The 13,184-nt window shown below is 39.8% G+C and overlaps 1 protein-coding gene across 7 annotated transcripts in view; it reads right to left on the bottom strand.

Moving 5' to 3' along the window:
• The window catches only part of MAPK9 (mitogen-activated protein kinase 9), a 96,490-nt gene that overhangs the window by 75,907 nt on the left and 7,399 nt on the right, over positions 1-13,184 (bottom strand). The window contains exon 2 of one of the 7 annotated variants that reach the window (XM_066344626.1): positions 7,626-7,760. The exons of the other annotated variants lie outside the window; for them this stretch is intronic. The gene's annotated coding sequence lies outside the window, so the exon portion shown is untranslated. The remainder of the gene's footprint in view (positions 1-7,625; positions 7,761-13,184) is intronic. 7 annotated transcript variants of the gene reach the window in all.

The following is a 13,184-nucleotide window of genomic DNA, read 5'->3' as shown; positions in this document are numbered from 1 at the left end:
GATTCTCATTAGCTTGCTTCTTGTGGGACCAGTTTAGAAGAAGCTATCTCAACCAGAGGAGGCACTGTTTCAAATAATCACATCTATGATTCCTGCAGAAAAACATATGGACCAGTCTTCTTTTAAGTCCACAAATGCAGGTTAAAGTGATGATCCCACAAGCAAGTCCTTTGTTAAAGTGATGGAAAAGAGAAAAGTTCAAGAACAATGGGTTGTCGAATGCCGGGTGATGCAGATGTGCCTGGTGCTCATGGTCACACTCCTAGCTGATGAGAGTAGTCCTGGACCCACACATGTCCCCACACCCCATATCACTAATGGGCAATCAATAACATGGATGCCACAATGTTCATTCATGAAATATGAGCATAACCTGGCAGGCTTGGAGTGGCTGTCCCAGGTTTTGGGCAGAAGCTGGGATGTCTACTCTGTAGGAGTCCACATGACTTTACACAGAAACTCATCAGGCAGATACACTTACTTACATGGTTTCCTGGCTCTTGTTTAACAATGTTTACTGAGAAGCCAGCAAGCTCTTTAGGTTTGTCTTTTTAAAAACAATAAAAAGCCAGCGCCAAGGTTGTGAGTTCAACCCCCAGTCAGGGTATAAACAAGAAGAAACCAATGAAAATGAATGCATAAATAAATGGAACAAATGAATGTTTCTCCCCCTCTCTAAAAAGATTAAAATGCCCCAAATTAAATCAAATATGTAAACATTCTATACTGTTTAAAAACACAGAATTTAAATTTTATTCTATACCACCAGCAAATTCCTGCCTGTTTGTTCTATCATCTAATATTTACTGTCTACCTCCTGAATATTTTTCAGTGGTGATTTAGATCTCAACATAATAATGTCTAGAATTTCCATTAAATATGGAAATAAAATGGTAAAAAAACAAGCCTAAACAAAGAATTTAAATCAAATGACTAGTTTCTCCAACTGACCATTGCTTTATGCTTTTTACTGGTATTAGGACAGTGGCTGTGGTACTGCCATCAGTAACATCAGCCACTGCTCTGAGAGCTATGTACCCTGCCAAGGCGTGCCTCGGGGAAACCAGCACAGCACAAGGTGAATTATCACACCGCTCATGACACCACAGTGGGACGACCCTCCCCATGTTATACTACACTAGATGGCTGACCAAGTTATGCTGTTGTGAGGAGAGGACCTGATGCTCCAGGAGGGCGGGGGCAGGTCTATCTTGTTTACCCTGGCATTACACAACCACAGAACAGAAGGACAGGGAGAGCCTGGCCCCTGTGACAATGGGGGCCTTCAACAGACCTTTGTTGATTTAACCTGTAATACAGCATCTAGTGATTCCCTTACAGTGCTGCTACATTCTACTGACATCTGAAAGAACATCCTGTTCTAAAAATTAATTTATTTGGGGACAATTCTACTTAATATTTAGTGGGTGCCTTTGTACTAAGAGAGGAAAAGTCAGGCCCCCAACCCCTCCTCCCTGAGGAGGAAGAAATAAGAAGAATGCAAGGGAGAAGAGCCTGCAGGGACAACTGAGTCAGCTAGTCATAGTTTAACTACTTCCTATAGTACTCTGGAAGGACTGGTGCCACTTGCAACACAGAGCAAAGAAGATAGAACTTATCTGAAAACCATTCCTCTTTTTTTCTCTTAAAAGCCTTTAAGAGACAATGTTTACATACCTTAATTAAAAATTCTAAGACTTCAAAGCGGCTCTACTAGGAAAGGAGACCACAACTGGAAGAAGCCTACAAGCCATACAGAGAATAATGGGAAGGCAGAGAAGCATAAGTCATATGCTTCAACAAGACAAATCCTCAGAAAAAGTCCTGAATGAAATGAAAGTAATCAAATTACCAGGTGCAGAGTATAAAATGATGATTGTTAGGATGCTTAAGGATCTCAAAGCTACAATGGATGGACTTAATGAACAGCTCAATAAAGAAATTGTAAGCATCAAAAATGACATGGAAATCATAAAGAAGAACCAGACAGAAATGACAAACACAATATCAGAAATGAAGACTATACTAGAAGCAATTAAAAGCAGGCTGGATGAAGCAAAGGATTGAATCAGCAACTTAGAAAACAAGATAAGCGAAGCACAGAAGCAGAACAGCAAAAAGAAAAGAGGATCATAAAGTCTGAGGAAACTTTAAAACAGTTCTGTGACAACATGAAGAGAAATAATATCTGCATAATAGGGGTGCCTGAAGGAGAATAGAAAGAGCAAGGACTAGAGAAACTCTTTGAAAAAATTATAGCTGAAAAATTCCCTAAATTGATTCAGGGAAGAGTCACACAGGTTCAAGAAGCAGAGAGAACCCCATTAAAAAAGACCCCGAAGAGACCCACACCAAGACATATCATAATCAAAATCCCAAAGCTAAGAGATATAAAAGAATATTAAAAGCTGTAAGAGAAAAACAGTCAATCACCTAAAAAGGAACCACAATAAGGATTATATCCAATTTCTCAACAGAAACACTTGAGGCCAGAAGGATTGGCAAGAAATATTCAGAGTAATTCAGAACAAGAACCTACAACCAAGACTTCTTTATCCAGCAAGACTATTGTTTAAAACTGTAGGAGAAATAAAGAGCTTTCTAGAAAAATAAAAACTCAAGGAATTCATCACAACCAAACCAATGCTGCAAGAAATGTTAAGGGGCCTGCTGAAGACAGTACAAAGTGAGAGGGGAAAAAAAAGAAAAAATATATATATAGTAAAAGAGAAATGTAGATTTAAAGAAAAAAATGGCAATAAACAGCTACATATCAATAACTTTAAATGTAAATGAATTAAATGCTCCAATCAAAAGATATAGGGTAGTTCAATGGATAAGAAAACAGGACCCGTACATATGCTGTCTACAAGAGACACATCTCAAAACAAAAGATATACATAGACTAAAGGTAAAAGGATGGAAAAAATATTTCATGCAAATGGAAATGAAAAAAAGCTGGGGTAGCAATACTTCTATCAGACAAAATGGACTTTAAAACAAAGGCTATAGTAAGAGATAAAGAAGGTCACTACATAATGATAAAGGGAGCAATTCAACAGGAAGATATAACCATTATAAATATCTATGCGCCAAATATAGGAGCACCTAAATATATAAAGCAGACTTTGATAGATATAAAGGGCGAGATCAACAGCAATACTGTAATAGTAGGGGATTTCAATACCCCGTTAACATCACTAGATAGATACTCAAGAAAGAAAATTAGCCTGACCAGGCGGTGGCGCAGTGGATAGAGCATCGGACTGGGATGCGGAGGACCCAGGTTCGAGACCCCGAGGTTGCCAGCTTGAGCACAGGCTCATCTGGTTTGAGCAAAAGCTCACCAGCTTGGACCCAAGGTCACTGGCTCCAGCAAGGGGTTACCCGGTCTGCTGAAGGCCCACGGTCAAGGCACATATGAGAAAGCAATCAATGAACAACTAAGGTGTTGCAACGCGCAATGAAAAACTAATGATTGATGAACAGAGAGACAGGATCTCTCTCCGTTCCTGTCTGTCTGTCCCTGTCTGTCCCTCCTCTGATTCACTCTGTCTCTGTAAAAAATAAATAAATAAATAAAAATTAAAAAAAAAAGAAAATTAACAAAGAAACAGCAGAATTATGGACACACTAGATCAACTGGATTTAATAGATACCTTCAGAACCTTTAACCCTAAAGCAGCAGATATACATTCTTTTCAAGTGTTCACGGTACATTCTCTAGGATAGACCACATGCTAGGGCACAAAAGCGGTCTCAACAAATTTAAGAAGATTGAAATCATATCAAGTATTTTCTCTGATCACAATGGCATGAAACTAGAAATCAACCACAACAGAAAAAATAAAAAATACTCAAACACATGGAAACTAAATAGCATGATATTAAATAATGAATGGGTTAACAATGGATCAAAGAAGAAATTAAAAATTTCCTAGAAATGAATGATAATGAGCATACAACAACTCAAAATTCATGGTACACAGCAAAAGCAGTACTGAGAGGGAAGTTCATAGCACTACAGGCATACCTTAAAAGGCTAGAAAAAGCTCAAATAAACAACCTAACCCTGCATCTAAAAGAACTAGAAAAAGAACAGCAAGTAAAGCCCAGAGGTAGTAGAAGGAAGGAAATAATAAAGATCAGAGCAGAAATAAATGACATAGAGGCTAAAGAAACAATACAGAGAATCAATGAAACCAAGAGCTGGTTTATTGAAAGGGTAAACAAGATCGATGAACTTTTAACCAGATTCACCAAGAAAAAAAGGCACAGGACTCAAATAAATAAAATTAGAAATGAGAGTGGAGAAATAACAACTAACACAACAGAAATACAAAATATTGTAAGAAAATACTATAAAGAACTGTATGCCAAAAAATTAAACAACCTAGGTGAAATGGACAAATTCCTTGAAAAATACAATCTTTTGAAAATCAATCTGTAAGAATCAGAAAACCTAAATAGACCGATTACACCAAATGAGATTGAAACAGTTATCAAAAAACTCCCAACAAACAAAAGCCCTGGGCCTGATGGCTTCACAAGTGAATTCTACCAAATATTCAAAGAAGAACAAACTCCTATCCTTCTCAAACTATTTCAAAACATTCAAAAGGAAGGAAGACTTCCAAGCTCCTTTCATGAGGAGAGCATAATTCTGATTCCAAAACCAGGCAAAGACAACACAAAGAAGAAAATTATAAGCCAATTTCCCTGATGAATTTAGATGCTAAAAGCCTCAACAAAATATTAGCAAACCGGATCCAGCAATATATGAAAAAAATTATACATCATGATCAGGTGGGATTTATTCTGGGGAGGCAAGGATGGTGTAATATTCGTAAATCAATCAATGTGATTCATCACATTAACAAAAGGAAGGACAAAAACCACTGATAATTTCAATAGATGAGGAAAATGCATTCGATAAAATCCAGCACCCATTTATAATCAAAAGTCTCAGCAAAGTGGGAATACAGGGAACATACCTCAACATAATAAAGGCCATCTATGAAAAACCCACAGCCAACAACATAATTAATGGGCAAAAATTAAAAGCAATCCCCCTAAGATCAGGAACAGGACAGGGGTGTCCCCTTTCACCACTCTTATTCAATATAGTACTGGAAGTCCTAGCTACAGCAATCAGACAAGAAGAAGAAATAAAAGGCATCCAAATTGGAAAAGAAGAAGTAAAACTATCATTATTTGCAGATGATATGATACCGTATATAGAAAACCGTAAAGTCTCAGTCAAAAAACTACTGGGCCTGATAAATGAATTCAGCAAGATGGCAGGGTATAAAATTAATACACAGAAATCAGAGGCATTTTTATACACCAACAATAAACTGTCAGAAAGAGAAATAAGGGAAACAATCCCCTTAACTATTGCAACAAAAAAAATAAAGTACCTAGGATTAAATTTAACCAAGGAGGTTCAAGACTTGTATTCAGAAAATTATAAAACATTGATAAAAGAAATCAAGGAAGATACAAAAAATGGAAGCATATACCGTGCTCATGGTTAGGAAGAATAAACATCATCAAAATGTCTATACTACCCAAAGCAATTTATAAATTCAATGCGATACCAATTAAAATACCAATGACATACTTCAAAGATATAGAACACATATTCCAAAAATTTATACGGAACCAAAAAAGAACACGAATAGCCTCAGCAATCTTGAAAAAGAAGAATAAAGTGGGAGGTATCACATTTCCTGATATCAAGTTATACTACAAGGCCATTGTACTCAAAACAGCTTGGTACTGGCATAAGAATAGGCATATAGATCAATGGAACGGAACAGAGAACCTAGAAATATCCTGCACCTTTATGGACAATTGATATTTGACAAAGGAGGTAAGAGCATACCATGGAGTAAAGACAGCCTCTTCAACAAATGGTGTTGGGAAAATTGGACAGCTACCTGCAAAAAAATGAAACTAGACCACCAACTTACACCATTCACAAAAATAAACTCAAAATGGATAAAAGACTTAAATGTAAGTCATGAAACCATAAGCATCTTAGAAGAAAACATAGGCAGTAAGCTCTCGGACATCTCTCACAGCAATATATTTGCTGATTTATCTCCACGGGGAAGTGAAATAAAAGAGAGGATAAACAAATGGGACTACATCAAACTAAAAAGCTTTTGTACAGCTAAAGACAATATGAACAGAATAAAAAGACAAACCACACAACGGGAGAACAATTCAAAAATATGTCTGATAAGGGCTTAATAACCAAAATTTATAAAGAACTTGTAAAGCTCAACACCAGGAAGACAAACAATCCAATCAAAAAATGGGCAAAAGAAATGAATAGACATTTCTCCAAAGAGGCCATACAGGTGGCCAATAGGCAGATGAAAAAATGCTCACCATCACTAATCATTAGAAAAATGCAAATTAAAACCACAATGAGATACCACCTCACACCAGTCAGAATGGCGCTCATTGACAAAACAACACCCGATAGGTGCTGGCCAGAACGTGGAGAAAGGGGAACCCTCCTGCATGGCTGATGGGAATGCAGACTGGTGCAGACACTGTGGAAAACAGTATGAAGATTTCTCAAAAAATTAAAAATAAAACTGCCTTTTGACCCAGCTATCCGCCTTTTAGGAACAGATCCCAAGAACACTACTATATAACTGATTCAAAAAAAGAAATGCACCCCATGTTTATGGCAGCATTGTTCACAATAGCGAAGATCTGGAAACAGCTCTAGTGTCCTTCAGTGGATGAGTGGATTAAAAAACTGTGGTACATATATATATACACAATGGAATACTATGGGGCCATGAAAAAGAAGGAAATATTAACTTTTGCAACAACATGGATAGATTTGGAAACTATGATGTTAAGTGGAATAAGCCAGGCAGAGAAAGAAAGATATCATATGACCTCACTCATTTGAGGAATCCAACGAACAATATGAACTGAGGAACGGAATAGAGTCAGAGGCGGGATCAAAGGAGCCAGAAGGAAAGCGGACAGAAGGAAAGGGGATGATAGGATGGGATGAGAGCAGAAAAGCAAATCATGGATGGAAGAGGGAGGGTGTTACGGGATGAGGACAGGGGGGATGTACTGGGGAACATGAGGGAGGGGAGGATGTATTCGGGGGGGCACTAGAATCTATGTAAACACAATAAATTAATTAAAAAAAATTCCAACACTTATCCTCTGACTCACCCTCCCATCCTGGAGTCATGAGAGTGACTAGACAAAGGGATCATGAGCCCCTTGCATGAAAACCTATATTCTGTAAAAGGTATATAACCTGTTAGAAAATCAACTTCGGGGAACATGTGTCTTTGGAGCTACTAATCCCGCATGCTCCACCAGCTTTTAATAAATTTTGTTTTCTTCTAATAAAGTTATCTGAGTGTGTATCCTCCATCGGGTCACTTCCTGCTACAGTACAAGAAAGTGACAAGTCATGTAGGAGATACACAGCAGCAGCTAGGAACCTGTCTTGAAGCAGCATGTAGTTTCCAATTTGGAGAAGTGTGAGGAATGCTTCTGTTATTTATAATGTAATGCATGTTACAATGAGGTGAGGGTCTTAAGCAAAATGTAAGCAAAGTCAAAAGAGGACCTACCCATAGGCAGGAGTATAGAAGACAAAGACAGCTTCCTGGAGGAGGTGGTATCTGACCTGGTCTCTTTAGGCAGACAGACAGTAGAGGCACAGAGCTCAAGCTGACTGCTCAGATATGGTGAACTGCTCAGGTGGGCTAGTGAGGTACAAATGCAAAGGATCAGAGTCAGACTTGGCAAAAAAGCAGGTAGCTACTATCACTTGCTATTTCTTTGCCATATTGTAATGTCATGTGCAAAGCATGTTCTGAGCACACTGTGGGTGAGGTCCTGTGACAGAGCAGCCAAGGTGCTCACTCAAGAAGAGACCCAAGGCCAGGAAAGCCCTGAGCTCAGAGAGACAGAGATGGTTTGGGTGCGGAAAAGGAAAACAGCATGTGCAGAGAGCTGGAGGTGCCGCTGAGCATGACAAGTCACTTGAGACTGAGCTTTGCTGGGTAGTGGGGGAAAGAAGCTGGAGAGAAAATGAGGCCAGAGCACCACAGGCTCGGAAGCTGCTGGGAGCTGCCTGGGCCTAGGCCTGGGCCTGAGGCCTGTGCTCTGGTCTGCTTTTCGGAGCACTCATTTGAGAAGCTGAGAAAGGGGTGGATCTGAGTGGTCAGGACTGCAGGTGAAGACACCTGGCAAAACTGACTGGATCATGGCAGTAGGAAAAGGGATGCATGGTGCAGAGGAAGAGTGCATGTAGCCTGCTGCTCTCAGAGGAGACAGGAGACACGAGGGGGAAGCATCTGGAGAGGGCTGGAGACCATGCCCAGTCAATGAGTTCACCTTTGGAGTCTGAAGTGCCTAATGGACAAGCAGCATGACAGGCACAGGCTCCTGAGGCACTCCAGGACGCACTCTTCCCTTCTCTGTTTCAGTAACAGGAGCCTTCCTGTTCCAGCTGGACAAGTGACTGCCCAGCTAGAGACAACATCCGGTCCTTTCCTGGTAGCCGGGTGTAGCGAGATGACCAACCTCTGGCTAATGAGGTGTGAGCATTAAGTAATGTATGCTACCTCCACATCTTTTTTTTTTTTTTTTTACAGAAAGCTGCTTGCTGTCCAATTTATCTTTCTTTCTTGCTGCTGGCTGCGAGATTAGCTGTCACAAACCCAGAAATGGAAGTCACATGCTACAGTCCCCCACCAACCAGCACCCTGGATTATCTGGTGGCACAGAGATGCCCCGTTCTGGTGCACCTGCCCACACTGAGACTGGCATAAACTAGTCTCAACCTTGTTGAGCAAGTGGGGGACTCTCTCTGCTACAGCTGTTATGACCTATAGTCTGACTGTTAAAATATCAGGTTAGCTTTTGTAAATTTTGGGACTATATCACATCATTAGGTACAAGACTTATTCATATAATTTCATCTCAAGATTTCAAATAATTTTAAAATTAAAATTAGTTGTCTTCATTGGGCAGGAAAAAAAGCACCTAAGTGAAAACCAACTTCTTTGTCAAGCTTGGGCCTCATGAGCACAAGAGAAAGAACCTCTAGGCAACGTGATAAAATTTAGTTTTTCATGAATTTTAGTTCTTAATGAAATAACTCTCCTGTGATAATATTTCAACAAAATGGATCACAACTGGGTTTCAAAGGACAGTTTTCAAATTGGAAAGTATAAGACCTCCTCATGCAGGACCCGGCTGATGGCTCAACAGATAAAGCACTGTTCCAGCCCACCAAGGTTGCCGGTTTGATCCCTGGTCAAGGCAGATACGAGAAGCAATCAATGAGTGCACATCTGAATGGAACAACTAAGTGGAACAAGTTGATGCTTCTCTCTCTCTCCCTCCCTTCACCTCTCGCTCTACCTCTCTCCCTCTCAAATCAGTGAAAAAATTAAAAAAAGAATCCCTCATGCAATAACATTCCAACACACTGAAGCTGCAGTCACTGCCTTCATGTCCCTCCCCAGTGGGTGCTGGTTCCTTTACCTCGCTCCCAGCAGTAGGACCTGTGCCCACTAGGCCAGGGGCTCCTCAAAAGCAGGGAAGGCCAGTCTTCCCTCTCCTACAGCATTCCGTGACAAATTTAAGAAATGTCCAGGCCCACCACTGATCCACTGGAAAAGCTTCTCAGACCTGAGTGTGGCGGGTGTACTCCTAGAGGAAAGGCATCAGCATGGCCTCTGCTAACGGCATCTGGCTCCCCCCATGGTCTTCCCACTATCCATGACGCTTCCTGAATGCTTGCTGAATGAAACACACTCATCTAAAATCTGTATTTCTCTAACACTGGGGACTCCTGGAGAATTCTCTCCAAATAGTTAGTAAACCCAAGATATGCTATAAATAAATACTGGTGGGAAAAGCATTCCTACCTATTTAGAACCTAGAGTAAGAAACACTTAAAAAAAAATCTCTCCAACTCTAGTTTTTTCTAAATATAAGCAATTTAGGTACTATAAATATAATATTAAATCTCTGGTTATAATTTATAAATTTTAAAAATTGCTCTAACTACAGCTTCATATAGTTTTCAACTCTTAAAGTGGGAAAGAACAGCACAGAACACAGTCCCAGCCCTGTGGGATGTCAGCTACCATTCACCAGGTTCTCCCAACAAGCATGTCCTGATGGCCTCTTATATACAAAGCTTAAGGCAGGGGCTATTGAGAGCACTAACCAAACAGTCTCTTTCCTCAAACCACCAACAGCATAATTATCATACCACATCCAAAGTGCCATGGGGGTGTGCACAGGCCACATGGCAAGAGCCTAGTGGAGTGGTGTGAACAAGCAGATGGAGTATGCGAGTGAGAGGTGAAGTATAGGAAGGCTTCCTGGAGGAGGTGAGACCTAAAAGCAAGTTTTTTCATAGTATCAACCCAGGTATGAAGAAACTGGTACTTTCATATATGCCAGTGAGAAGTATAAATTGGTGAAAGATTTTTTGGAAGGAAAAGAGGTAATATCTAATAAAAATTTCAAATGCAGATGACTCAAACTGGCAACTACAATCCTACAAATGTATTGACAACTATGTGACAAATATTCAAAGATGTTTGTGCAAGGATGTTTATAGCACTTCTTGTAACAGGCAAAAAATTAAAAATAACATAATATGTAAACTTGGAATGACTGAAAAATTATGGCAAGAAGCAAAATAAAGCCATTAAAAAACAATGCTTGGAATTCATGTATTGACTTACTGACATGAAATAATGTCTAAAATACATAAAAATAAATAAGGTAAATTAAAGAGTGCACACAGTAAGTGTCAATCTATGGAGAAACACACACACACACACAACATGCTAGTAAGTGCACAGATACAGTGAAATGACACTTTCACTCTTCCATTTATAGCTTTCTGTTCTGTTCTGGGGTTTTTTGGTAGCCATGCACATATTTCACATTAAACAAAAACTAACTAAACAAACACTTTTAAATGAAAAGCTGCAGAGTGGTCACTCTGACCTTCGTGGGGAGGATGGGTTGGAGAGAGATGAGTCTGGAGGCAGGAGCGTAGGCCGGGCTCTGAGTTTGCAGTTATAAATGCTCTCTTGACAGCGTCTGAGGTGCACAGTACTGTTGCCACTCTGCAACTGAGGACACAGCTTGGAGAGCTGAAGAGGTGGAGAGTGGCATGGCCTGGGTTTGAATTTTGGTGTGCTTGACTACAGTATTTGTGTTCTTCCCAGTACACCATTCTAATGTCTCTAATTTTAGTTAGAAAATAAACTGATGTGTCCAAGGACTGATCTCCACTTCATCTTGCTGCCTTCACTCCACCTAGATACTTTTTCTTCTTGTGAAGACGACTCAGTCACTCAGAGGCTCAATTAAACCTTTGATCACACTAAGAACAGAACAGAACAGAAAGCTATAAATGGAAGAGTGAAAGTGTCATTTCACTGTATCTGTGCACTTACTAGCATGTTGTGTGTGTGTGTGTGTGTTTCTCCATAGATTGACACTTACTGTGTGCACTCTTTAATTTACCTTATTTATTTTATGTATTTTAGACATTATTTCATGTCAGTAAGTCAATACATGAATTCCAAGCATTGTTTTTTAATGGCTTCAGAATACTCAGGATATGCAATATTTAAATTAACTGACTGCTGTTATTAAAAGCAAATTTTCATAGTACACTCTCTGCTTCAATACTTGCTGCTAAAATTTTAATCAAATCGTTTTTTCCTACTTTAATCCTTATTAAAAATATCATTGCACAACTTAATCTTTCTTCAATAATCAAGATTATTGATTAGCTGCTATAGCAACTCAGGGCCATCCTTCTGAACATCGGTTCTTAGGCTATAGTACATATATAAAGAACAACTTGTATTTGGTTATCACATCACCCACAGTTGGATACTAAGGATCCAGTGAGGATTCCTCCCCACTAGCCCTTTGCAGGTCCTTGGGCTTGTCTGTTCTCCCATCTCCAGCCCAACTTCCAAGGTACTCAGTAAGGCCTTTTCATCATACCCTGGACATGGCAGCAGCCAAAGAGCTCTCCCAGCCTCTAGTCCCACTATCTCCAAACCACTGTACATACTCCATTTAGAAAGAGAGATTTGCCCACACAAAACCTGTACACAAATGTTCACAGCAGCTATATTTGTAATAGCTCAAAACTGAAAACCATCCAGACGTCTGTCACTGGGTGAATAGTTAACCAAAATGCTGTGCATCCAAACCATGCAACACCACTAAGCAATCAAAGTGAGTGAACTATTGAAGGACACAACTTGGGTGGATCTTAAAGGCAATACTTAGTGAAAAAGCCAATTGCAAAAGATCCACACTGTATAATCCATTTATACAACATTCTTGAGTTGACAAAAGTAGAGCTATAGAATGGATTAACAGTTGCCAGGGGTTATGGACCACAGTGGGGAGAGAGGTGGTGTGGTTATAAAGAGGCAGTTCAAGGGAGACCTCTGGGTAATGAAATGGGATGATGTATCTTGACTGCAGTGTAGTATACAAATCTCCATATGTGATAAAATGATAGAACTTTAAGTGCTTGCTCATTGTACCAGAGACACTTTCCTGGTTTTGATGTTGTATATTGTTATAAAAATATACAACCATTAGGGGAAACTGGGTGAAGGGTGCAGAGATCTCTCTGTACTATTTTTGCAACTTCTGGTAACTGTATTTCAAAATAATGAATTTAAAAAAATTAAAAAAAAAAAAAAAAAGAAGCCCTGGCTGGGTGGCTCAGTAGTAAAGCATCGGCCTGGCATTGAAAGTCCCAGGTCTGATTCCCAGTCAAGGCACACAGAGCGACCATCTGCTTCTCCACTCCTCCCCCTTCTCTCTCTCTCTCTTTCTCTCTCTCTTCTCCTCCCTGAGCCATGGCTTGAATGATTGGAGTAAGTTGGTCCCAGGTGTTGAGGATGGGTCCAAGGCCTTGCCCTAGGTGCTAAAATAGTTGGTTGCCGAGCAATGCAGTAGGCTGCAGAGCATCCCCTGGTAGGGGGCTTGCTGGGTGGATCCTGGACCATATAGGAGTCTGTCTCTCTACCTCCCCACTTCTCACTAAAAAAAAAAAAAAAAGGATAAAAAAAGAGATGTGTTGAAAATATGCACTGATCATGCCACTCTCCATTTAA

Source organism: Saccopteryx leptura, chromosome 6, assembly GCF_036850995.1.
Source record: "Saccopteryx leptura isolate mSacLep1 chromosome 6, mSacLep1_pri_phased_curated, whole genome shotgun sequence".
Lineage (NCBI taxonomy): Eukaryota > Metazoa > Chordata > Mammalia > Chiroptera > Emballonuridae > Saccopteryx > Saccopteryx leptura.
The sequence above is the reverse complement of the archived record's forward strand: the minus strand, read 5'-3'. Positions and strand labels throughout refer to the sequence as shown.